The sequence below is a fragment of the Chrysemys picta genome, chromosome 5, assembly GCF_011386835.1.
Source record: "Chrysemys picta bellii isolate R12L10 chromosome 5, ASM1138683v2, whole genome shotgun sequence".
Lineage (NCBI taxonomy): Eukaryota > Metazoa > Chordata > Testudines > Emydidae > Chrysemys > Chrysemys picta.
In genome coordinates, this window is record NC_088795.1 from 68,178,890 (window position 1) to 68,206,301 (window position 27,412).

Below are 27,412 nucleotides of genomic sequence, written 5' to 3' on the forward strand. Positions count from 1 at the left end.
CTGATTTGGGGGCTGCAAAACATGAAAATACTAGAAACAGGTTGAATTTTGGGTTAACAAACAAGAACTTCTCACATCAACTACAATTGAAGTTACACTTAAATCTACCCACAGCTATAGAGATAGCAAAGCAGTATGAACTAGTCTAACAGTAGACCAAAAGGCAGGAACAACTTGAAACTAGCTTCAAAGCTGTAAACAGACACAGCATGAGTGCTAACAGTCATCATCTTTAAAGCCCCAAGGCTATGAGGGAATCCCGGGCAAACACCAAAGCCATTCAGACTAAATGTGTAATATGTGGAAAAATCAGAGCCTAATAGCCAAAGGCCCAAGGTGTAATAAATGCACAAAATGTGGACATTTTCCAGCTGTTTGCTGTACCTATGCAGTCAGGGAGTTGACTAATATTAGACAATCAAGAGGTATTTTTTATGGGATCTATCACATGTGATGACAGAGCCTGCCTGGAGAGGGAACTGAATAGTCAGGGAAAGACTTTTGACTTTAAAACTGACTCAGGAGTACATGTGACCATCATCTCAAAAGGGACTTACAATCACCTTCAACCTCTCCCAGAGCTGAAATCACCTGACACAATTTTGACTAGACTTGGATGAATTCTGAACTGCATGGGCCATTTCACCACAGAAAACAAGTCATAAAAACAAAAGCTTTGCATTCAAAGTGCATGTGATCAAACAATCAAAGACCAACAAGCTTCTCCACCCATTGCAGCCATGATGGGCCTAGTACAGTGGTTCCCAACTTTTTCAATCACACCCCCCCTTGCCAGACTGTGCACCCCAGGAGCTGGGGTGGGGGGTTGGGAGGGGTGACAGGGCAGGATGGAGGAGGGGTAGCTGCACTCAGGGCAGGACAGGGAAGCCACGGTACCTCTCTCACCGGAGCCATCCCTGAGTGCTCCTCCTGGCTCCAGCAGCAGCTGATGCTGTTTCTGCCCCCCAGTTACTGTAAATAATTGGACTTGTAGTGTGCAGGCAGCTGGAACTGGGGCTGGGACCGGAGCAGAACGGGGGGCAGAGCAGGGCTGGGTGATGTTCCCTTCTTGTCCCCCTGGGGGCCCTCTGGATGTTCCTCTCTGCCCCCCCCAGAGGGTGCACCCCACAGTTTGGGGACCACTGGCCTAGTGAGAAAGGTGAAAAAACTCAGTGAACTATTTGATGCTATTGGACTTTGAAAGGACGTCCAGTACAAATAACCTTAAGAGACAATGCTGAATGTATATACACCTCACAGGATTCTTATCCCATTACTTCATGAAGTAGAAATGGAATTAAAGAGAATGAAACAGACTGGTATAACTAAGAAAATCTGGGCCAACAGCATCGAGTGCCCCAGTGGTACCAGTCACAGAGAAAAATGGAAAAATATGAATCTGTGTGAACGTTCAAAGACTTAATGAAGCAGTTGTGAGAGTAAGATATAGCTTCCCAGGTGACCTCCTCCACCCAGTGAAAGGAGCTATAGTATTCTCTAAGCTGGATACCTCAAGCAGCTTCTGGCAAATTTCTTTAGCCAAAGAGATTTATAAACCCACTACATTTATCACACTTTTTGGGAGATTTTGCTTTCAAAGATTACCTTTTGGGCTTACGAGTGCTCCTGCAATTTTCCAAAGAAAGATGTCAGAACTATTAATGAAAACTAGAATTCCATTTGTGTTCATCAACGATATTTTGATATATGGATCTTTGATGGAAGGACACAACAAATCTCTCAGTGAAGTTCTAGGCCTAGTCAGTCAGTCTGGACTGAAGTTAAACAAGGACAAGGGGTAGGCAAAAAACACACAAATTATTTTTTTGGCATAGACAACAAACAAAAATGGAATCAGTCCTAGCTCTGAGAAATTAAAAGCAATTCAAGAGTTAAATGCAACGGCGAATATATCAGAACTAAGACATGTGCTGGGAGTGGTAAATTACTTGTGACTGATACCTAAAAGACGTTTCTACAGTGAAAAAGTCACTGAATGAACTATTTAAGTCCAAAACATTTGGGCTATGGGGGGAATATCAAAAAATTGCCTTCAAAAAATTATCTCAACAGCTCTAGTTCTCAAGCACTGTGATGTGAACAAACTCACAATGGTGGATGCACACAGCTATGGCCTAAGTGGTGTATTGGTTTGAGCATTGGCCTACTAAACCCAGCGTTGTGAGTTCAATCCTTGAGGGGGCCACTTAGGGATCTGGGGCAAAATCAGTACTTGGTCCTGCTCGTGATGGCAGGGGGCTGGACTCAATGACCTTTCAAGGTCCCTTCCAGTTCTAGGAGATAGGATAGATCCATTAATTTATTTTATTTATAACATGGACCTGAGTGGAAGCCAGTTGCATTTTGCTCTTGCATACTCAGAAGCAGAAAAACAATATGCACAGATTGAAAAGGAGTACCTCGCAAGCATATGGGCATGTGAGAACTTTTACAGATATCTGTGTGAATTAGATTTTATTTTACACTGATAACTTACCATAACCCACTTATTACCCTCATCAGCAGAAAAGACCTGGATCAAAAGCACTACTGAGATGCTGCCTATTGATAAGGTTAATGCTATTTAACCCAGTTGCCAAATATGTTCCTGGAAAGAATCTGGTGGTACCAGACACGCTATCATGGAGCCCTGCATTGCACTCAACTACCCGTGACCTCAAATATGACGTAAAGCCATACATGGATGCTGTGGACACATACAAACCAGTGTCAGAAAAGAGACTACACCAACTACAACAAGCAACCTTGACAGATCTGCAACTTCAAGAAGTTCTAAGTTACATTAGGGTCAGCTGGCCCAAGTATCCAAAAGACACTAAGGAAGTGACAAGAGACTACTTTGTGGTACATGGAGAATTAAGTGATCCCAATGGACTCATGATTAAAGAGATTTCATTGTAATTCCAAACAAACAAAAAATGAGAGGAGAAATCCTAAACCTCATCCATGAAGTGCATCAAGCATTAACTAAATGCCATGAACAGTCCAACCAGTCAATGTGGTGGCTGGGCATCAACAAGGATATAAAGAATAAAGCATGTGAACATTGCAGAATAACACAAATAGCAAGATCTTAACCAGACAGACCTTGGAAGAGACTAGCTACAAATCTGTGCTAATTCAGAAGACATCATTACCCGATCATAATGGACTTTTTTTCCAGGTATATAGAAATGATCTACTTAAAAGGCATGATGTTGCAGTGCTACTGACAATGGACCACAATTCAACACAGCAGAATTTCAGTCATTCCAAACAAAATCTGATTTTTATCATATTACAAGTAGCCAGCATTACCCCAAGTAAATGGAAAGGCTGAGAGAGCTGTACAGACAGCCAAGTAAATCCTACAGCAGGAAGTTCCATTCATTGCTCTTCTGAGCTACAGATCAATACCAATAGCAGCTCCTGTATATAGTCCAGCACTACTTCTCATGGAAAGACAACTCAGAACTACTGTTCTGACTTTGGGGAAAAAACTATGTCCAAAGTGGCCAGACATGGAGAGTAGCTAAATCAGATAAAAAGACAAAAAAGAACTTATGAACACTTTTATAACAGATAGCACTCAGAGAACCGCCAGGTCTAGGACGTAATGACCACATTTGTGTCAAAATAGATGGAGAAAAGGGGTGGAGACCTGCAGCCGTTGTAAGGAAAAAAAATTAATTGTCCAGATCATATATGGTCAAGACCAACAGTGGAGAGTTCAACAGAAACCATCAATATCTACAGTTTGTTCCTTAGGAAGAACAATCAACAGAGCAAATTCTGCAGATGGTGGATGCAGAAGAAGAAGATGACTCAGATTCCACAGCAACCAGAGACAGTGGCTGCAACTAACAGACAGCCAGATGACCAAATTGTTACGTGTTCAGGTCATGTAATTAGAAAACCAGTATGATTCAAAGAAACTTAACAGACTGATCCTTACTGAACTTTAAAGATAGCATAATACTGTAATTTTTGTAAGTGGTAGGAAAGTAAAACCTAAAGGGTGATGTAATAGAATGCTCAACTGTATTATGTTATTTAGCTACTAGGTGGTATCAGGTGCACCATGCCTTAACTTAGGCTCACACCAGCCATTCCTGGCAGTACCTTAAAGTGTCTTAAGGTGATTACAGCTCTTGTGCATTTCTCTGGGAAGGAAGGTGTGGAGCTAGTCTATATCTGGTACAGAAGCCTGACCTAGCAGTAGCAGCTTTGTAACCTACCATGTACAAGTTGTACATGACACCGCTAGCACACTGGGAAAAGACTATAGTTGTGTCCATCCTTCACGCCACCTGTGTTTACAGGGTTAACAGCTGCTGTGAACAATAACTGAGATGAAAGGTGATGACAGAGCAAAGATCTGGTGATAAGGAACACAGACTTTCTCTTGGGTCCCCTTTCCTGAAACTGAGTACCTAATTAGTAAGGAAATGTACACACTATGTCTGTGCTCTAAAGATTGGAACCTGTACCAAAATGAAGATACATAGCAACTCTGTGACAATCAAGATTGTTGTAAAGCATCTTTAAAACTGAACAAGTTACTGTTAACTACAACTATGGAACTGTACATATATTTACCATAGTTAATGGTATCATGCTGTCTTTCAAGTTCTAGATATATATAGACATAAATTGAGACCAAGTGTGCACGTTTCTTGTACTGCACTCAGTCTATCATAAATGCAGGAATTTATTTTAGGTATTTAGGAGTGTTAGTCAGATCCTGGGGAAATAGATTCATTCATTGGGAAATAGATTAAAAGAGTTGGCAACTATAGGTCTATTGGGAAGGAGACCTTGGTGAATTGGCATGTAAGTAATTAACCAAATTGTTTTGTGACCGAGCTTTGGATTGTTTTTCTTCTGTTGTGTTAGCAACACTGGAGTTGATAACTAATTTGCACAAGTGAGGCCCTATTGTGAAGGTCTCAGTCAAAAATCTAAACAAAGTCTAAACAAGACAGTACTTGAATATAAGTGTTATTTTCTATTGTGGTTGTGTAATTTGATTCTGAAAACCTAAATAATTATATCTGCCAATTTTATAATTTGTTGCCAAATCATAGTCCAATATCATTTTTGCCTTGTTATATCCTATACTATTAGTTGCTAGTCATAACCCGGATGCACCCACCACCCTGTCCCATCCTTTAATTTTTTGTTTTTCATAGTCTGAAACTCTATAAAACTAATTTCAACTCTTAAGTCCTTTTTCTTTAGTCAAGCAATAAAATTAAAAGAACACCAAGAACGGTGGTATGGGTAATCAATTAAGCAGTTGCTTAACAAAGATTTGTTTTATACCTTATGTGACACTCAGCCAGTGAAGGTTAAGTAACCAGCAGGCTGTGTGACCTGAAAACAACCCTTAAGGACATATTAGAAGAGTATTGAAATGGTAAATAGGGCCATTCCTTATAGACAGTTAGCAAAGCCATGTTAAATAGACTACAGTCCTTGAAATGTAGGCCTATATTATCAGAGAATCAAGGAGTAGTTACTAACTGTATTTGTCTGTGTTTACCTATATCTTGTTAAAAGTTTAGCATCTACAAGCTAATTAGACCATATTGTTAAACTTCTGTTCCTGTCTGTAATGTTTCATTACATATTCTATTGATTCAGAGATCAAAAGGGGATATTAACATTTAGATGGAACTGGTGGTATAATAATATTATTGTCTTCATTTCACTTTGAAATTTGTGACTCCACAATGTAAAATTACCTGTGAACTGTCTGAATGGTTAATAGCCTAATCTAATAAATGCAACTAGTTACTGGTGTATGCCTAGGAAACAGAGATTAACTTCAAAGCAACAATGTACATTACCTATTCTTCATCCAAAGAATGCCTGCTGTGATCATTTGCTGACAGGAAGCTTATCCTCTGAACATCTGCCACAAAGGACTGACCCTGCTATCTCAGATCTGCTTAAACTTTGTCATGGAAAGTCTAAGTCACAAGACTGAGGTCTCCAGGTCTACTCTGGATTATCCCTGCAGTTTCTCATGGAAGAATTTGCACAAACTCTGCATATGGACTGCCAATTGGACTACAACCTTTTAAATTGATTTCAGGAGGATTTTTACAAATCAGCAACCTTGCCATCTCTGCTATGAAACTGACCTAAGAACTTTATTCCTATCTGTATGTATAATGTTCTTTTAACCACAGTAATTCACTTTCTTTTCTTTTTTAATAAATCTTAGATTTAGTTAATAAGGATTGGCTGTAAGTGTATATTTGGGTAAGATCTGAAATATTCATTGACCTGGTGGGTAATGTCCAATCTCTTGGAACTGATAGAATTTTATATATGGTGAGTAATATTAGACTCACTAATATTGGCTTGGCTGTCTGGGTCGGAGCCAAAGGCTAGATTGCTTAAAGGGAACTGTATTTTGGCTTCTTGGTAACCAGTAAGAGATTACAGAAGCTGTTTTGTTACTGGCTTGGTGAAATCTAATTATAAAATAAACCAGCAGTTTTTGGAATTGTCTGCCCTGTTCTTTTCAGTTTGCCCTGATTGAGCATTCTCAGTGTAGCAACCCTGGTCACACCCTATCTTTCTTATAAGAAATACCTGAGCCACCTGGACCTCAGGATTCCATCCCTCTGCCCCACAACCTGTTCACCAAAAGCTAAACAATTCTACACAGGCTTTTGTGTTGCTCAGGATTTCGCCCAGAATATCTTCCAGAAAAAGGGTAGATTTAAGGTTGCTGCGGGATCCTTAACTCTGGCTTCCTTGGCATTTCCATTAAGTGTATAAAACATGATTCTATACTGTACTTTTATGGTTCATTTTCAGAAACTGTGCTGGGTTGTACCTTTGCTGGCAGTGGAGCAATGCTGACTTAGCAGAAGCAGCACTAAGTGCAATCTATATTTCTGTGAAACCAATTAAACCAATTGTACTTCGCTCTTCAACAGTCCAAATGTTAAAACCTATTCAACACTTTGCTCAAGGAGTTAAGGAAATCTTATTCTGTGCAAAGCATTTCATTCTTCCTGCCAGAACAAACTGTTCAAACAAAAAACCTTCTTAACAGCTTAGCAGAAATTTTGATGACAGACGATCCCCAGTATCTGAACCTGGAGAGAAAACCTGTTAGCTTGTTATTTTTGCAACATTAATTCAGTTGAAAACACAAAGGCTCGGACGGGTGGTCGCTTTCTTTGTGTTAGCAATAAATACATCTTGAAAGGCTTTGGACTACATGTATTTTTTTAAATAAAGGCCTCTCACTTTTCAGAAAACCAGTCAGTTTTCACACTTTTCACCTAATGTGTCACATTGAGAGGTGAAGTTGAGGTCTCACATTGGATTGCTTTAGTCACATCATGTTATGGCTCATTGTGACATGACAGCAGATGACAAATGAAGCTAATGCAACTTGGCAGGGCAGATCACCTCAATCCTGAGGAATTTCACAGCATTTTTTACTTCTTTGCAATCTATAGGGTTCTTCACGTCCCCAGCCATTACACAAAGAGAGTCTTATGTTCACAAATGTTGGTTCACATGTTCAGTATCTAAAAACTGGGGGGGGGGGGAACCTTGCCAGGGGAATTGCAACTGAGAAATAAGTTCCTGCTTCACTGATAAATGGCATCAGGTTATCTAATGGCATCAGGTTGTCCCTTGGATGGTTTTTCAACAGGATCTAGCATTTTGAAGGGAGCAAACCACAAATGATAGACACACAGATGTGCAGAGATATGAATATAAACCAGGGTGAGAGTTGATCATGCAAGATGGTGAGCACCCTCAATTCCCATCAACATGAATGGGAGTTGAGGATGCCAAGACTCTCACAGGTTTGGGCCCTTGAAAAGCAGCTGTCACAATTAGTATGAGCAATTGCCTGATTTCATTTATTCTGATATTGTAAATAGGAGAATTACCAAGGGCCCTTCCTGTAATATTGAGGCTCAGCCTCAGCATAATTCTGACATAGATACTAAGGCATTCGGACCTTGACTACAATAGACAATAGAGTGAAATATTAATATCCAGATGTTCTGGTTATGAACTCATGTTTTGTTTGTAAGTGGAAGTTTAGGTAATAGATTCCTCTTTTTTCAAACAGACTATAAAAAAACAAAAAAATTAAAGGATGGGACAGGCCAGTGGGTGCATAAGGGTGATGATGGTGTTCAAGTATAAAACCACTGATCATTTAATAAGCAATGGAAGTAAATAATGAATATATACATAACTATAAATACATAAAATACTACAAATAATGTAATAAATTCTTAATCATTAGTGGCACATTTTAAAAGGTCTGTCTCACATCTTAGTATCATTTCTCCTGACCCTTAACCCTAATAAACAAAACATGTGTGACCAAAAGTACCTCTGCATTCATGCTTTACACATTATTGTAATAATCTTTGTACAAAATATGCCTTGTGAGGTATCATTTGAAAACTAATAACTCACTGCTCAGTATCATCATGGTGACATGTGTGTAGCAACATTATATGTAAAGTTATGAACATAAGCTGAAATTATGACTGAAATGTGGTTACCAGACAAGTCTGGGAAGTGGATGAACCTGTTTCTCAAAGACAAAGAACAAGTTGATGCCTCTAGCCAGGTGTCAAAGTTAATGGGAAATCACCTGTGAAGTAGCCATTCTTTGGAAAAGGGGGACAGGAGCAAATCGATCTACATTTTAGCTAATAGCATGGAACCTCTTTCACCATGAGTCTCCAACCTCGCAGTAGGAAAGAACTTGATCTAGGGGTAACTCTCAGGGAAATGCATTTCAAAGGGTGACTGGTCTATAAAAGGAAGGGGTAAAAACACCCCAAGGGATCTCTCCCTATCTCTCAGACACATACCTAAGATGACAAAGAAAGCAGCCATTTGATTCTGGGGGACAGCCTGACTTGAAATTTGTTCAGTGCTGTTGCTGGGAGCATATTATGTTTTAACTGAAGTGTTGGGTGACTTCAATTAATGTAGTAAATTGTTTTATATTAACCCATCAGGACAATGAATTTATGATGTCTGGACTGTCCAGGAGAGGGCTCGATCATGCAGAACACAGGTTCTATGGGAAAATTTGGGAGTAGGATTATGCTGGAGGTCACCCTGCAGCTAGTAACCAAGGGTGCTGGAGTCACTGCTGCTGCAGGCTGCAGCTATACACAGACACTCAGGGTGCGACCTGTATGCTGTTTGGCTGTTTGTGAGGGGTCCAGGGTGGGAGCTACAGCAGCAAAACATTGTGAGGCAGCCCAGTTTGCAGGGCAGGTGTGACAACATGACATGACAGAGAAAAGAAAAACCTATTTCCGAAGGAAAAATAGCAGCATTCTAGACATTGACAGACACCTTTGATAAATGTTAAGTTAAACTCTTTTGAGCTTGAAGAACATTTCACATTGGTCAGAAGAGTCCTACTTAGGAAGGGCCAAGGGCTCTGCCATTAATTTCTCCACACAATTATATATACAAATATTTTCCATGAAGCAGCCTGCTACCTTGTGTCTCCTTTAGCTAATAATCTCTTCCTTGTTTTTGGTCACACCAGTCTGTGATTTGCCTATTTCTCATTACACACACACACACACACACACACACACACACACACACACACAAAAACAACCATCAGATACAGGCCTATGTGGACACATCTAAAGATGGGTGAAATGGGTCAAATTAAAGGGCAACTTAACCAAATTTTCACCTCAGCTGTGAAAAGAACTTTTTGAGCTTCAAAAAAGATGGGTTAACTAGAGAGGACATTGGCAGGAAAATGGACTAAGTGATCTAATAAGCCTTTTCCATTTCTGACTGATATGATTCTATTTACTTTCATTTCTTTTTCATTTTCACTTGGTAGTGTTTACAGGGCCAGGAAGCAGAAACAACAGATTACCACAAAGAATGCTATGCTTGTGATGTATTTGACTTTACAGAAATGAGAGATGCACTTAAACTGTGAAATTCAAATCTGGGCATCAAGTACTCCAGAGAGTATTCAGGTCTAGAATTTTAGTTTGACCCATTATAAAGGTAGAGGTCATTTTACAAGATTTGGCTGTGTATCTGGATTCAGATTTCAGACACTTCCAAACACTGAACATGTCTGATTCAGGTCTATCTCTAGTGTCACTATCATGAGGCTCTTCCAGTGCTAAAAAATGCAATTGGACTATAGACATTATTTGTTGGGCCAAATTTTCCAAAATCAATTTTTAAGGATCTGATCCTGCAACTGGATCACCATGGGCAAGGAGCCCCATTGACTTCAGTGGGACTTGAATCCACCAGCATGGGGCCAGTTTCAGAACTATACCTGCACATCTAAAATTGCATGTTCGAGTTTCTGGTGCACAATTTCAGATGTCCAGTTTTTTGGGTGCACACATTCATGGCATTTCCACACAGAAATCAAGTGTTAAATCATCCAACTACAAGGTTCATGCACACAAATCAGTGCTCTTGGAGGCCCAGAAACCTGGAGGACCAAAACTGTAATCAAAAGCGTGTGTCCACAATTTTGTAAATATCAGTTTATAGGCTGTGTTGAAGCCATTTGGGAATGTTGCTCCCCCTGTGAACAAGAATTATTTTCTGTAAAAAAATATCTTTCTGGATAGTAATAAAAAAGTAGTTATATTATGTGCAGTCAAGTTAGTGAAAATAGAAATGGGCATATTTCAACTGATATTCTGTAAAAATTAAAGGAAATAAATAGGACACGGCCATTGTTGGCTTGATCATGACTTTCTCATGAGCCCTAAGCATGAGATAGTGGGCTGGGGAAGACCAAGAGGCAGACTCTGGGGTTACAGTCAGCCTCTGAATTCTCCCTGCTGCAGGGGGTGGGGGTGAGGGAGCAGTAGGAGAGAGAACCCTACACCTTATGTGTCCTTACGTTCTTGCACCACCAAGAGCTGGTCCATGATCTGGCCCTGTAAAAGTAACTAGGTTTTGTACGCAATGTTGGTGTAGCTGTGTTAGTCCTAAAATATTAAAGAGAAAGTGGATGAGGTAATATGATATCTTTTATTGAACCAACTTCCATTGGTGTTAGAGAGAAGCTTTCAAACGTACAGAGTTCTTCTTCAGGTCCAGGGAACTGACACTTTGATTAAGTTCCCCAGACTTGAAGAAGAGTTCTGTTTAAGCTCAAAAGCTTGTCTCAATCACAAATGGAAGTTGGTCCAATAAAACATTACCTAACCCACCTTGTCTGGATTTTGTTTATTCAAAATTTTCACCCAAAGGCAGAGGATAGCTGATTAGAAGGCACTCCAGTTCCTTATGTAGGAACCCAAAACTCAACATTTTTTCTTTGTTTCCAATAATGCAGAAAGTATAAAAATAAAAAATGTAATTTGCAGGTAGAATATTTAAAAGCTCAGCTTATTTTTCTAAGACTGAAAAGCACACATACTATTCCCTAGTGCTTTGACATTTTTGTTGCTTTGGGCACATAACAAATTAGCTGTATTAATCATTACTCTCCAGGGGAACCTACATCTCATTCTTTCACCCAATTAAAATACAAGTATAAAAGAGAACATCTGGTTTTGTGGTTTAAATAAATGGTTTCAATGAGCAATAATGACAAGTAGTGTAAGTGGGGCAATGATAGACGGGTGCTTTCACTGTGTATGATGTTACCCAAGAAGGCCCAGCTGAGGGCTTTTAAAAATATACAGGCTAAATGAACTCTGAAGGTGATTTGAATACTAAAGTTATAAATAATGCAATTGTGAGTAAAAGAAAGAGTAGGGGAAGCAAGGTGGCTAATGCAGTAGCTTTTCAGTTCAAGAGACCTGGGATGAAATCGTGGAATCCACTTCAGAACTCCCATTGATTTCAGTGGAGCCAGGATTTCATCCTTGGATTCAGATTTGACTTAAGTCACAAGTGAAATGAACGTCTTGGTCTCAAGCTGTATAGCAGACATTTGTCTACATTATATAAGCATCTCCCAGTTAGGTGTCATTGGCATTCATCAAAATAGTCCTTGGGTCAGATCATCCCTTCCCACAGCAAAATTCATTGCAGGTGAGCTGGGCGTGGGGAGGGACATGGGGACGCAGGGATGCAACATTTTAGTGGGAAATCTCCTTCAGGACTTCCCTGCAGAGATTCCCTCTCCCTTTCCCGTCACAGGAGTGAGTTTTGCCCCCACCTCCAGAAAAGCCACCCCCAAACCCATCAGAACCCAATGGATTTGTGAGAGGCCAGAGACATTTGTGTGTGGGAGGTCCTGTACTCACACAGTACCATCACACACACACCAGAAGTGGCAATTACTTCTCTCCCATCCCAATTCCTCCTATTCCAAGAGAGAGGAGGCTCCCATGGACACTGGGGCTGTACTAAATTTTGAATAACTTCTGCCAGGTTACAGGGGAGAACACTGTGCTCCCACTCCAGTCCTGCCCTTGGTCAGCCTACTCCTCTTCCCATATGGATCCCAGACCTCCACAGGGTCTGGGTGGTGAAAGAGGGTGAACACTCTCATAAAGAACAGGAGTACTTGTGGCACCTTAGAGACTAACAAATTTATTAGAGCATAAGCTTTTGTGGACTACAGCCCACTTCTGCTTATGCTCTAATAAATTTGTTAGTCTCTAAGGTGCCACAAGTATTCCTGTTCTTTTTGCGGATACAGACTAACACGGCTGCTACTCTAAAACTCTCATAAAGGCACATGAGTTCCCCTTCCATTGAGAGGGGCTGAGAGGACCAGAGGTGAAAGTAAGCCGGTCCGGTCCAGTCCAGTGTACCAGCAAGAGCCAGTATGCCGTGCCGGACTGGCTTCCGCAGCAGTGATTTAAAAGGCCCAGGGCTCCAGCCACTGCAGGGAGCCCCGGGCCCTTTAAATCCCTGCCGGAGCTCTGGCAGCTGGGCTCGGGCGAGGATTTAAAGGGTCTGGTGCTCCGGCCACTGCGGGGATCCCCGGGCCCTTTAAAGCGCCACTGGAACTCCGGCAGCCAGGCTCAGGCAGGATTTAAAGGGCCTGGAGCTCCGGCCCAGTGCTCCTGCCACTGCCGGGAGCCCCAGGCCCTTTAAATCCCCGCTGGAGCTCTGGCAGCCGGGCTCTGGCGGGGATTTAAAGGGCCCAAGGATCCCCGCAGGGGCCGGAGCTCCAGGCCCTTTAATTTGCCCTTGAGCCATGAGGCTCCCAGCCGCCACTGCAGCTGATAGCTCCGGGGTGATTTAAAGGCCCTGGGGCTCCCAGCCACAGCTGGAGCCCCAGGGCCTTTAAATCTTGAAAGGCCACGCCTCTTCCAGTTGAGGCCACACCCCCGCACAGGACTCCAGCGTACCAGTAAGTCCTTTAAGTTACTTTCACTCCTGGAGAGGACCCCTAAATTCATGGCTGTTGGATGGTATGATCTGCTTTTAAAATGGTTTGAATAGATGATGAATTCTGACAGTCCAAAAAATTACTGGTTTAATTATCTCCCAGCAAATGCAAACACCAGTGCTGTGAAACATCTGAGCAGCCAGCTCATTGCCCCACTCACCACCCTTGAAGAAAGTAATATAAGTAAACTAAAAAAGATGTGAAAAACTTTTACTAAAATTGTAATAGTTTCATCAAGTGTAAAATGTCTGACTCACAGCTGCTTTTCTTTTCACAAGTCCTTGTGCTGCTGCCATTGTTACCCTATCACAATAGTTTGACAAATCCAGTTAATTAGAATCAGGAGCCTGCTTTAACCCCCAAATACCCCTCTGCTGTTCTCCTGTTTCCTCTCCAGAGCTTCCCTTCTCAAACTCCCACTTATCTTATTGTAGCTCCTGCTTATGCTGAGAAAGCAGCATTTTTACTTCAAAAATGTAGAGTGAAATCCTGATCCCACTGAAATGAATGGCAAAACTCCTGTATTGTTTAGGACTCAGTCCTGCATTCTGCCAGCTTCATTAGCAGGTATCCTAGAAATCCATTTGCCACAGAAAAAATGCAGAATTTCCATTTTTACAGAGAATCTTCAGTTTTTGTGGAAAAAATAATAACATGTTAACTATTAACAACATTTTACTGAAAGTACCAGTGTCACTTATTCAATGTGCACAACCTCTCCCTCTTGTGGTTGAATTTTGAATGTGCTTTAAATATACATAGCTAAACATACTCCAATAAACTGCTTCCAGCATACACCGATTACTCAACGGCATATAGGGGTTTGTGTTTTAATGCATCTCAATTTTCACTTCAGCCTCCAGATGTGAGTAATTAGAGTTATGAAAAGATGCTGAAAACTTTAAAAATCACCCCTAAAAACCGTGTTACTGAGTTTGGCAAGGACAAACTTCATGTTGATGGTAGTGTGCTGTTCTGTACTATATACAGAGCAAGGCCGTAGGCAGACAATTGTAGAACACATGGAAAGCACTAAACATAAACTGAATGAAAAGAAACAAAAACAAGAGCCTGAAACAGTGGGGCCATCAACAACAGTGAAAAAACAATATACTGTGACGTTTTACAACTGTAAATATATCAATAAAATATTGTGTTCAACTGATACCTAAATATATTGTCAACTTTTAGTAACAGGATATAACATTTCACAACAAGCTTTCTTCCTAATATTTTAGTGCAAAAATTAAGACTGGGATTTTCAAAGGCGCCTAAGGTGCACCTTGAATTTCAATGGGAGGTTAGTGCCTAATTCCCTCAGGCTCCTTTCAAAATCCCAGCCTAAGTGATCATGTTCTAAATGTAATAAAATACCACCAGGCATGCATATACCATCTGATGGAGTGCATATATGGAAGAATATTATTGTTGTCCAGTGCATGTTCCTGTTGAATACAATGGATTTCATAGACTTGCGGGATTATCAAAGAAGCCTGAACTTTTTCTGCTCTATCCAATGCCATCAGTCTATCATTTCCATAAGAAGTTTGGTAATAATTATTTAACTTAACCCATATGTATGAAATCTGTTTTTTAAAATCTGGTCTTTTCTTATTTTTCTTATGATGATGAGCTATTTTTGCACCTGAGAAATGCAGGTTCTTGAGTAGAGGGTGTTTTTTTTTAAAGTTGCTACTGTCTATGAAAAATATACAAACCCCAGGGCCTCTCCCATTTTCTCCATCAGTACAAGGAGATTAATTCCTTGCTGTTCTGTGCTGACACCAGAAACTTCAGCCAGTGTGAAGTATGATTCATGTACAGCTGCAGAACACAGAGACTTAAGTACAGCTGCAGGTTGTATTAATACTATTAGAATGGACTGAATATCCTGATCCCATAGTATTCAGTGGAAATTTTGGCATTAATTTGAGCTAAAGCAGGATAGGTCCTATTTTACTTTTAGCAACATAATTTTTAACTGTTCAAATTAACCGATATAAAGTATATGAGAGAACAGACAGACTGTTTGGTAACATATTGTCATGATATAAAAGGCTGAATTCAGCTAAGATGGTGCCAGGGAGGAAAAGGGAATGGGTTAAATTACCCTTCCTTATACTAGCTGGCGCCCTTTCTCCCCATACCCCAGCAGAGATTGAGCCTGAGGAAAGGCAAGTCTGGCCTCCTCCACTGGGGTGTCTGCCAAAGAGAAGGAGCATTAAATTATGGCCTGAGCTCTCTGCCCAGTTTTATAGGGTATTTCCACACATGCCTAAGCATGTGAGTAGTCATTGGGACAAGGTGGGTGAGGTAATGTCTTTTACTGACCAAATTCTGTTGTTGAGTCCTGGTCTACACTGGGCGGGGGGGGGGGGGGGGGGGGGGGGATTGATCTAAGATACGCAACTTCAGCTACGAGAATAGCGTAGCTGAAGTTGACGTATCTTAGATCGAATTAAAATTACTTACTTCGTGTCCTTGCGGTGCGCCGCGGCTCCCCCATTGACTTTGCTTCCGCCTCTCACCGAGCTGGAGTTCAGCAGTCGACGGGAGAGTGATCGGGGATCGATTTATCATGTCTACACTACACAAGATAAATCGATCCCAGATAGATCAATCGCTACCCGCCGATCCGGCGGGTAGTGTAGACGTACCCTGAGAGACACAAGCTTTTGGGCTTATGCAGAGCTCTTCATCAGTGGACATAATGTTGAATAAGAGCCTATAGAAGTCAGTGCATCCTCTGACTGCCATGGCCATGCCCCCTCCCTAGTCAGCAATACTCATTTTGGGTGATTCATTGACTTCTGACAGAGAAAGTTTGAGAAAACACACCAGGAGATTTTCTCTTACCAGACCTCTACACCTGGGTCTACAACAACAGAAACTGACATAATATTGACCCAAATTCAATGTATCACAGAAAATGATGACATGAACCATAATGTTACAGGAATAACGTTAAATTTATAACACTAAATATTTGAGACGTGCTTTTGTCCATCAAAACATCTTCAAAAGGTACCCACCTTTAATATTTTATGACAGAAAAAGAGACAGAGAAAAAAGATATATAAGAGATCAAACAGATACTTCAAGGAAAACAAATGATAGAATTTTTTGATCCAAATATTGAACTTTAAATACAGCATTTCTGGAAAAGGCAGAAAAGAAGCTGGTATATAAATATTATAAAAAAATAAAACACAAATTGTACATATAATTTAGAATTGTGGCTTTATCTCAGAGTTCTAGTAAATAAAGTTTTGCTCTTGGTGTATATATATATAGTCACCAAAAATCCATTCTAAGAGTTTTATTAGTTACTGTTCAGTTTATTCTATCTTTCCAGGGCCATGTTATATGGACTATGGTCCAAAGCCTCTAGCAGCCCCCAAATAATAATTAATATATTAATGTTCCATAAAAGAGCATGCCATGATTAGCTGGGATAGCTACATTTCATAGGTGAATTTTGGTCATTACAGATACTGGTAGACTCCGAATTGCTGATGACGTAGCAGTGAAAGGCCTTGTATTCATTTACTAATCCTTGAGATGGCAGGTCATGTGCTGTTTTCAACTGTACACAAAGAACTGAAATCAGAGCACCAAATTGTTTCATATTGATAAGGGGGAAATATTTTCACTGTTCAGTTGAAACATTAAATTGACTATCAGTCATGAAAAAAAAAACCTCTATGAAAAGCATGAAAATTTAACGTTAATGCCAGTTTTTTTCCTTATGCAAATGCAAAAGGAATAGCCTAAGAGATATGAAAATGACTAAGCAATCATTTTGCTGATGAAACAAAGGATTTGGAAGTGGGGCCTTGTCTGAAACCGCTAAGAGAATCATAGGACTGGAAAGGACCTCGAGAGGTCATCTAGTCCAGTCCCCTGTACCCATGACAGGACTAAGTATTATCTAGACCAGTGTTTCCCAAACTTTGGAAGCCGCTTGTGTAGGGAAAGCCCCTGGCGGCCGCGCCGGTTTGTTTACCTGCCGTGTCCGCAGGCTTGGCCGATCGTGGCTCCCACTGGCCGCAGTTCGCTGCTCCAGGCCAATGGGAGCTGCTATAAGTGGTGCGGGCCGAGGGACGTACTGGCCGCAGCTTCCTGCAGCTCCCATTGGCCTGGAGCACCGAACCACAGCCGGTGGGAGCCGCAATCAATCGGACCTGCGAATGCGGCAGGTAAACAAACCGGCCCAGCCCGCCAGGGGCTTTCCCTACACAAGCGGCGTCCAAAGTTTGGGAAACACTGATCTAGACCATCCCTGACAGGTCTTTGTCTAACCTTCTCTTAAAAATCTCTAATGATGGAGATTCCACAACCTCCCTAGCAAATTTATTCCAGTGCTTAACCACCCTGACAGTTAGGAAGCTTTTCCTCATGTCCAGCCTACACCTTCCTTGCTGCAATTTAAGCTCATTGCTTCTTGTCCTATCCTCAGAGGTTAAGAATAATTTTTCTCCCTCCTCTTTGTAACAACCTTTTATGTACTTGAAAACTGTTATGTCCCCTCTCAATCTTCTCTTTTCCAGACTAAACAAACCCATTTTTTTCAATTTTCCATTGTAGGACATGTTTTCTAGACCTTCAATCATTTTTGTTGCTCTTCTCTGGACTTTCTCCAATTTGTCCGCATCTTTCCTGAAATGTGGTTCCCAGAACTGGACACAATATTCCAGTTGAGGCCTAATCAGAACCAAGTACAGCAGAAGAATTACTTCTCGTCTTGTACAACACTCCTGCTAATACATCCTAGAATGATGTTCACTTTTTTTGCAACAGCATTACACTGTTGACTCATATTTAGCTTATGGTCCACTATGATCCGCAGATCCGCAGTACTCCTTCCTAGGTAGTCATTTCCCATTTTGTATGTGTGCAACTGATTGTCCCTTTCTAAATGGAATACTTTGCATTTGTCCTTATTGAATTTCATCCTATTTACTTCAGACTATTTCTCCAGTTTGTCCAGATCATTTTGAATTTTAATCCTGTTCTCCAAAGCACTTGCAACCCTGGGTTTGAAGCCCAGCCTGAATTATACACAGATGCAGTATGAGAAAACAAGACATGTCTTAAATTTAAAATGATATCATATTAAAATGACCATATATGATCATTTCCCACAGGAGTCCTTACACCAGAGCAGCCCATAAGCAGGAATTGGAGAGGTCTTCCTTTGACTTTGCTTTCACCACAGCATATGCTGGGGAAATGTGCATAAAAGGAAGCTGGTTGAAGACTAAAAAACAGTGTTCACAGATGCTCATTCAAATTTCTATGTGCATTGACTTGGATTGTGTTGGTGACCCCATTTTGTGTTCCCCTTCTACAAAAATGTTACAAAATAATTTTAAATGCAGAAATGTTCACCAGAATAGTGAGTTTTAGATGAATATTCAAAAAATCTGCAATCTCTTATTTGCAAATTCATAATGGAAATCTGATTCTAAGAATTGCACTCACCCAGTTAGAGAAACAGATGCATAATGTGACCTACGTTTCAAAGCAAAACAGCCATACCAAATACTGACCCTATACTTAAATGAGCTTTAAGTAGTACATAAGGACTGAGCTGGCCCCCTGCACAGAGGTCAATTTCACTGTTGGTAAGTCATTTCAAACAACAATTAAATTCAAGAAAACCGCACTCTGAACAATTCAAGAAAATGAGAAAAACTGAATGGATTGTTTGTTTTTGATTATTACATATTATTCACTCAGCTCTATTATAGAGTTCAAACTTTCTGAGAGCCTTATGGTCCAGTTGCTAACATTCACTCCCAAATACACACTCAGATGAAAACAACCAGAGATCATTTCCTAGGATAGGAGTATTTGGTGAGCACCTACATCAGAAAAACTGCATTTTGATGATATATTATAGCAATACTTCACTGGCGCAAAACTATTGAGACAACATTCTGGAGACAGCTATTCCATAAGACCTTTTTTGTGGCTGCTGCTTTAACATTCTTATTATTCATAACTGAGATATAAGGACAAAATACGGAAAGTAAGCTTGTCTTGAAGCAAAGAAATCTTTCCTTGAAGACCTTTTGGTTTTCCCTTGTTGGACAGTTTTCAGTACAATTGTGCTTGATATGACATAGTATGTACTATAATCATGAGAGCAAGCAGGCACTGAAGTAGGCACAGAAATGGAAACACTTCACAACAAGTGAGTGATGTTTATAGATTCAGTGGACAGAAAATTTCCTTCATGAAATAAACACTACCGTATTCTACGTTAGTAGCTCAAAATACTGCATTAGTTACAGCTAATCAAATTTTGTTAAATGCCCCAAACAAGATTTTTATGTGCATTTTATTTTCTTTAGTTTATGGTAAATAACCTCTAAACAAGGGGGAGCCCACTCCTAAATATGTGAAACCAAATTTGGATAAAAGTGGCCAAAAAGTATTCCACAAAATGTTTCGCTCATTGCTTTTTCTGGTTACTAACCAGCTTTCTAGCTAATGTGACATTTTCAAAAACTCTCTGAAGTGCTAACTAAAAGCAGAAATAAAAAATGAAAACGTTCATGATTTGTCATGATTTCCCAGCCATCCCAGGTATTAACACTAGTGTAAGGTATAGATTCTTGTATACTTTGAGCAACTCCGAGGGAAACCCCAGCTGTCCCTCCTCCTACATTTACATGGCATGACTCAAAAGCAGGACAAAATAGCAATATTGAAAGGGGGCAAGGAAGGGTAAGACTCTGGCACCACATTCATTCTGCACCATCCCAATACAGCCAGTGCACCAGAAAGAATAATTTATGCCTACCTAAATGCTTACCCTTATTTGTGGAGAACAGCACCATGGAGATTGTGGCTACCTGATGCACCATCTCCCCAGTGCCTTTCCTGCAACAGTGCAGCACTGCTCTGCTCCCTATTCAGGCCTTGCAACAAAACATCACAATTTAGCCTTGAGAGCTCAGAAAACCAGATGGGACTTTTGTCCCTCAGTTTGGTACAGCTTAACCATGGGTCTCCTTCCCATTAGCAGTCAATCAGATAGACAAGGTACCAGAAATGCTCTAAACCTGCCAGAGTTGTGTACTTAGGGGTGTCACGGGGTCTGTTCTACCTACCATTCAGCAGTGCCTCCTCATGGCTCATCTGGGGAATTAGCTCACTGCCTGGTCTGATGCCTCATCCTGCAGTTACTCAGACCATCATCTCACTCGCTCACTCCATGGCCTCTCACACTGCCAGAGCTGCAGCACTTTCCTCTTCATGGCTTCACCCTCTTGCCAAGTCACATTAAAGTGCTCTCCACTTCCAGGGTATTATCAAAGTCTGCTTCCAGACTGCTTTCAGCAGTCCCCAAATGGGCTGTCTCTAGCATGCAACTCCTACCGTGGTTTGTATTTTTCAGTCCATTATTCTTGAGGATTTAAAAAAAATGTACTACTCAAGTCAGAAAAAAACCCTCCTATTATATACACCTCCTGCACAAACAGAAACTGCTAAAAGATAGACCTTATATAAAGCAAGCGTGCTCTGCTTCTCTTTTAATAAAGATGCAGTGCTCCTCACTTTAATAAATCTTGCCAGTTAACAATCAGACATAATGGATAGAGTTATTCAGCAAGACATACAAATAGGGTGATAACTGAAAAGCGACGCATTCCTTATTTTCTGACCTGCTGCCTAGTACGTTTAAGAAAAGCCTATTGGGAGGTTCCAAAAGGCTAGTTCTTCCAAATCCAGGAAAGGCTGGGCACCCGCAGCTCATTTTCTTCTGGGAGATGCTGGTGCTCAGTCTTTCCAGGATTTGGCTTCTGTTGTTTAGAAGTTATTTAGCATAAAGAATAGAAGCCAAAATGCCTTGCTGGGACTCATAACAGATAGAGCAGTAGTATAGAGAACCAGAGGCCCGTTATTTAAATACATTTTTCCCTCTCAGTGACTTTGTCAAAGATGTATTAACGGAAAGCTATATGTAGGATCTTTATGAGGATATGGAGAAACCTGCATAGCAATGTAATGATTCATTATGGAAAGCAGTAGAGAGAGTTCATTCTGTATGTATGAAAAAAACTAATTGAAGTCTCCTTGGCTTTCAACAATTGTATCATGCACACACTGAAATCTTCCTATAATGATATCTTAAAACAACCCACCCCCTCCTCCCCACTAAAATTAACAAACAAGTGATCTAGAATAATGTTCTCAGGATAGCTAGGGTTTGGAACTTGATTAATTCATTGAGAGGATGATACTGACATTTTTACAGATAACCAGGATTCTCCTGAAATGTTCAGCAGACAATACATCAAAAGTAAACATTGAAAACAGTACTGGTAGTCCTTCCCCACTTAAAGCTAAGGGGTAGGAGGAAATCATTATGTCCACAACGATCACCTTTAAATGTCTATATTATCTGACATAGGAGGGGGCACTTTAAAAATACCAAAGGGACAGGATTTTAGAAGAGGGTGGAAAGGTGAAATCAGGCCCAAGAGGTACTGAGGCTTTAATAAAAAAAGGAACAAATTGAAATCATAACCTTACTTTTTAGGAGTCTAAAGGAAATCTCAAACCAGATTATCTGCGTAAAATGCATAGGAAAACGAGAAATTGTGCATCATATTGTTCAGTGTGTGTGAATAACATAGATATAATATATTAACTGAATCATTTTTGCCTTTCTTCACATTAACATCAAATCTATTTTAAGTTGATTGACAATTACAGAATACACACACATTTACAGTGGAAACAGTTTTTGAGTGAACTCAGAATGAAACTTTGCTTATAGGCCTAAATCCTCATGCCTAAGCAAAGCCTCAATAAAAGCCTGAAGATTTGGGTCTTTGTAGTAAGGTGCTCCATAGGGGTAAGGAGACAGAAATCTCCAATCCAGACCAAAGAATGGCAACTGAGAAAACAAGGAAAATAAAGTTAACAGGTTTTTTATGATAGTTCATTTCTTTCACATGAGCAGGAGTGCTGGCAAACATTCTAAGACAGAAAGAGACCTGTTTTCATAAAACTCCTCCATCTGTATAAACCCAGTCAAGGATACAGTTACAAACCTAATCTATGGGACTATTAACATGGTAAAAGTTTGGCCCACGGTTAAGTGCTTTGTTGGACTTTGGCCTAAGAAACAAGACATTGCAAAGGGAATCTGAATAAATGTGAACTCTCCAAGGTACTGAAAGCCATAGGGAGGACTGGAATACCAAAAGTAAATTGACAGGAGTTTGGTGGTCTAGACATGGTCTGGATTAAAAAATGTGAGTATGGTTAAATAAAAGAGTTTAAAGGTAGAACTGGGCAAAAATTGTCCAGTGAGTTTCCATCAGGAACACGTCAATTTTGTCAAATTTTCTATGGAGATCAGACAGGCAATAACGACCACAGGCTGTTTGTATCTGTGAGAGAGCTGCTTGGGATGACTGAGATCTAATTCACATGAAGTTCTCATTCTCACTCATCTCCAATCTCTGCACTTTACTCCAGTGGAGTGCATATGGAGTCCATACAATCCCACATCCCGCCAGCAAACTGTTCTCAGGATCAACAGAGTTGATGTGGAGCTGCTATATATGGGAGTACTCCTGACCCTTGGCACAGCCAGAGTTAAGGATTTAGTCCAAGGTATGTATATGACAGTGATCACAGTTAGAAAACTAATAATTTTCCATAGTGTCTGGCCTACGCAGGCTCTCCCCAGTTTAACAGAAGAAAGGATATAAAAACAGATTCTTGTAAATGGCCCTAGGAAAACAAAACAAGAAGCAGATGATAAAGCAGTGGAAGCACATGTTCCAAAAATACAGCAACCTTTAACTCTCTGGAAACATTTTACTTAAAAAACACCTTTTGGAATGAATCATATCGTTTACAAAAGACAATTTATTTTTAAATGTGAGGAAAAATAAAATGTTGTTAAAACAGATACTTAGCAAATCTGCTGCATACTTATTTAAAATTCTCTGAATGTTCAATTTTAATGCTCACAAAGAATGCCTGCAACCAGTTGGATGTAAGCCTGATCAGTTCCAAAACATTAAAGATATTTTTTCCTTTTCATCTTCAGTTACAAATTGCTTGTGCATATGATTATGGACTCTTAGAAACAAAGCTGTGCAGTTCCTCGCTTGTGCTACATATTTCCAGAATGGATGCTAATCAAGTCCAAGATTTGCATCACGTATGAGCCTTTGTTCTCAGCACTTTCCAATCCATTAAAATAAGAAATGAGAGCAATAGCTTCAGTTCTTGACACTGGCAATGTTTTACAGTTATCACCCATCAAAATAGGTACCAGGCACAATTGTGTGTAAGAACTACTGAATTATTTCCTGGATAAGGTAGAGTGACAGATGGTATAAATAACTCCATTATTTACATATCTGTCCAATGCTACAATTTTGAATCAGCAAGCTAAAATTCCATTACAGTTATATTTTTCCCCCTGCATTGTTCTAGGTATTCTAGCAGAACAATGGATTTCACACTTCAAAGGAATTAGTAGCCAAAAATCTGCAAACACTGAAATAGAAATGACTATTCAAATGGCTATATCAAGTCTGCAACATCAGCATGCTGATTAAAACTTCCCATATTTCATAACATTTTCTGCTGCAGAATGGAGAGACAAGCTATATGGAGAAGGGAATAGAGAATCATAATAGAGCAAGGTAGATTAAAGAAGTGTACAGTGCTGGGAAAGATTGCCATGTTGCTGATTTACAGAAATGTGACTCAGAACATTTTATAAATTTTATTCAAGCGTTTAAACAAAAATCAGTATATCACCAAAGCTAAGCTACTATTAATAATATTAAAGTGAACAATAAAGCATTACAACAATCAAAAAAATCAAACTGAGATCCAATCACATTGGAGTTAAATCATCAAATTAATACCAAAAATAACCAATCTTTACACAAATTCTAAGAAGGCGGCTGTCTTCTTGATTATAAATCCCAACACAGAACAAAAAGTGAATCAAATGTCAGGGCCAGGACATAGGCAGCCGGCCTAGTGGTTAGTAAAGGGTGGCGATCCAGGTCCCCATGCCAGCAAGGGTTCAGAACCAGAAAATCAGGAGACAAGAATCGGATACCAGGAATCAGGCCAGGTCAACAGACCAGGAGGTTGGTATTAGGAGATGAGTCAGAGGTCAGGAACTGAGAGTCAAATACCAGGAACTAGGCCAATTCAGGAAACCAGGAGATCAGGACCAGGAGACAAGAGCAGGTAGCACTGGGTGAGCAGTCCAAAGCAGGGTGGAGCCCAGTTGTACAGACAACTTCCTGTTCCTCCTTGAGGCTTAAGTAGGGAGAATGAAGCCCAACTCAAATAGGAGACTCCACCCAGAGTCCCCAAATGGCGGAATACTGGAACTGTTGATTGGCCCAAAGAGTTCTGATGCCAGCAAGTTATCAGGCTAAGGGTTGGAGCATGATTACATACCAGGAACCCTGCAGACTCAGTTTCATGACATTACATCTATAATTTGAATTGTTAAATAGCTTAATACTGAAACCAGACTAATACCAACTATCTGTACCACAACCTAAATATAAAGCTTCTGTCTTAGAATTCAGTTTTATGTGGTTGCTAACCCCCATCTTCCTCCCCTCATCTCTCCAGCAGAAATATTGTAATATGGACCTTACCAGATCACTCTGGATTAGCAGAAGTTTGACAATTCTTAGTTACCAAAAATTGCAAATGACAAGCTCAAGCTTTCTAGGACTTCTAAGCACAGAACACACCTTGTTGAATATCTTTATGAGACAACATTTAGGGCTGTTTAAACCTAAGGAACATTTTTTTCAGCCACCTTCCCATGTGCTCTTGTAGAGCACTCACACACATTCATGCACACAACCACATTTTCAGTTCAGATGTCTGGGATGTCTCCCAGTTAATAAAAAACAAACACAAAAATAGAAAAATGGAAAATTAAGATACTTAAGATAACAGAGTGCTGAAAAATCTTCAGATCTCACAGTATTCTGGACTCTCATACTGTAGGAGCTGGAACTGCCGACAAGGAACCAGAGGGTATGTTCTGCAGGCATGGTGTTTCTTGTTAGTGGGCCTTCTTTGAATGTAGGGAACAACTGGTCACGGGCTGGAGTTGGTTGGTTGTTGATGTCATGACTTCCTCTCCCCAATGTGATCTTTCTTGGAGATTCTGGAATGTGAGTCTTGCCGCAGGTAGCCTGATGAAGGGAAAGTCTTATCCTTGATTCTTATACTTTGTGACCTTCACTTACTCACCCTTATAGCCCTTTCCTCCAAAATGTTTTGACAAATCACGTGCATGTCCTAAGTTGGAGCCATTCAACTTGGTTCAATCAGGTTTGAATTAGGTCATCCTTGGCTAGCATCAGTTTGGAATTAAATTAGCAAATTTAAAGATATTTTATGTGACAACTTCCCCCCCATAAAAGTCTGGATACATAAGATCACATTTGATGAAACTGGCACTGTCTTATCTAAGTAAAAGTTCTGCAACTTTCTGTAAACGCAAAGTTAATATAAAAATCCTATCAAATAGCTAATTGGTCAAAAACCTCTAGCAACAAAACAAGTCACTCAATCTTCTATCATCAGCACAATTAAAAATCAATTCAAACTTATTATGAGTTTCATCTCTCCACTTTCTTCTTCCTTCTTTCTTCTACCTTCCTATTTCAGAACTAGACTATAAGTCAAAAAATTATCTTCTGAAATCTTCATCTTGATAAAGAGACATTACTATAAAATCTATCAAAATGAAACCCTCTTGAAACATACCATTTGAAATTTTATATAGTGGCTATATTCCCATATAAGCTACTCATTTTACACTATTTGGATAATTTTAGTCTGAATCACTTTAAGAGACTGAATTGAACAAAATGCACACTTACAATTTGTGATAGAAATAATAACATAAATATTATTGCCCTGAAGTTATTATAGCACCGTTGTAACCCAGTGTCACAGCCTTCAAACAGAATTGGTTAATTCTGTTGATTGTGAAGTCCACAATGATGGGATTCAGAAGAAAATACCAATCAAAATCCCCACAATCCAGAATAAGTAGAGTACCAGGCAACACCAATCCATTGGCTTTCTAACAAGCTCATTCATTCAGAATATTCCTCTATGCAATCTTCCTGACTTCAGATCTAGCAGGAACATGATGCAAAAAAAAAAAAAAAAAAAAAAAAAAGCAGCAGCAGCAGCATCAAGCCAAAATCCCTGATACTTACCGGCCAATCCCCTCCAGCTGCTTTATTAATACCACCCACTGTAGGGTCAAATGTTTGTAATACAGTCAGGTCCCATGCTACAAAGGTACTTAGACCCCTAAATCGGGGGTTTAGGTGCCTACATTCCAGTTTTAGGCTCCACTGCAATCCACAAAGCTCCCGTCAAACCTTGTAAGCACCTAAACTTTCTTAGTGCCTAAGTTTCTGCCTCTGGACATGTACACTTCCACCTCAATCTAGGTGTCCAGGCACCTATCTCCCACCTAAACCTAGGAGCAATCCAGTTGGCAGCACCCACCTTATAACTTTTAGTTCAGTGATTAGAGCACTCACCTGGGCTATAAGAGACTCTGGTTCAAGCCCCCACCCCCTCTGCCTGAGTGGGAGAAAGGATTTGAACAGGGGTCTCCCAGTTCTAATGAGCATGCTCTAACTACTGAGCTATGGGATATTCCAGTATTCAGTCTCTCCTGTTGAAGCTGCTCCATTTAGGATAAATAATTAAAGCGTGATGGAGCAGGAGGAGCGAACCCTGGGTCTCCCATCTCCCACCACCAGGCTACAGTGTCATTCTCTCTCTGTGTGTGTGTCCCAATGACTATTTAAGTATTTATACATAGTGGAATAGGAAAGATTGAAGGAGACACACATCAGAGCATCCTGTAGTCCACACTCCTGAAAGATGGGAGACCTCTGTTCAAACCATTTCTCCCCTTCAGGCACTGCAGGGAATTGAACCTGGGTCTTCCATACCCCAGGTGAGTGTTCTAACCACTGG

At 40.3% G+C, this 27,412-nt stretch overlaps 1 long non-coding RNA gene across 1 annotated transcript in view; it reads right to left on the bottom strand.

Moving 5' to 3' along the window:
* Positions 1-21,551: 21,551 nt before the first annotated feature.
* LOC135983667 (uncharacterized) overlaps positions 21,552-27,412 on the bottom strand; it is a 92,582-nt gene continuing 86,721 nt past the window's right edge. Inside the window, exon 5 of the long non-coding RNA XR_010601391.1 lies at positions 21,552-22,289. This is a non-coding gene — a long non-coding RNA (uncharacterized LOC135983667). The remainder of the gene's footprint in view (positions 22,290-27,412) is intronic.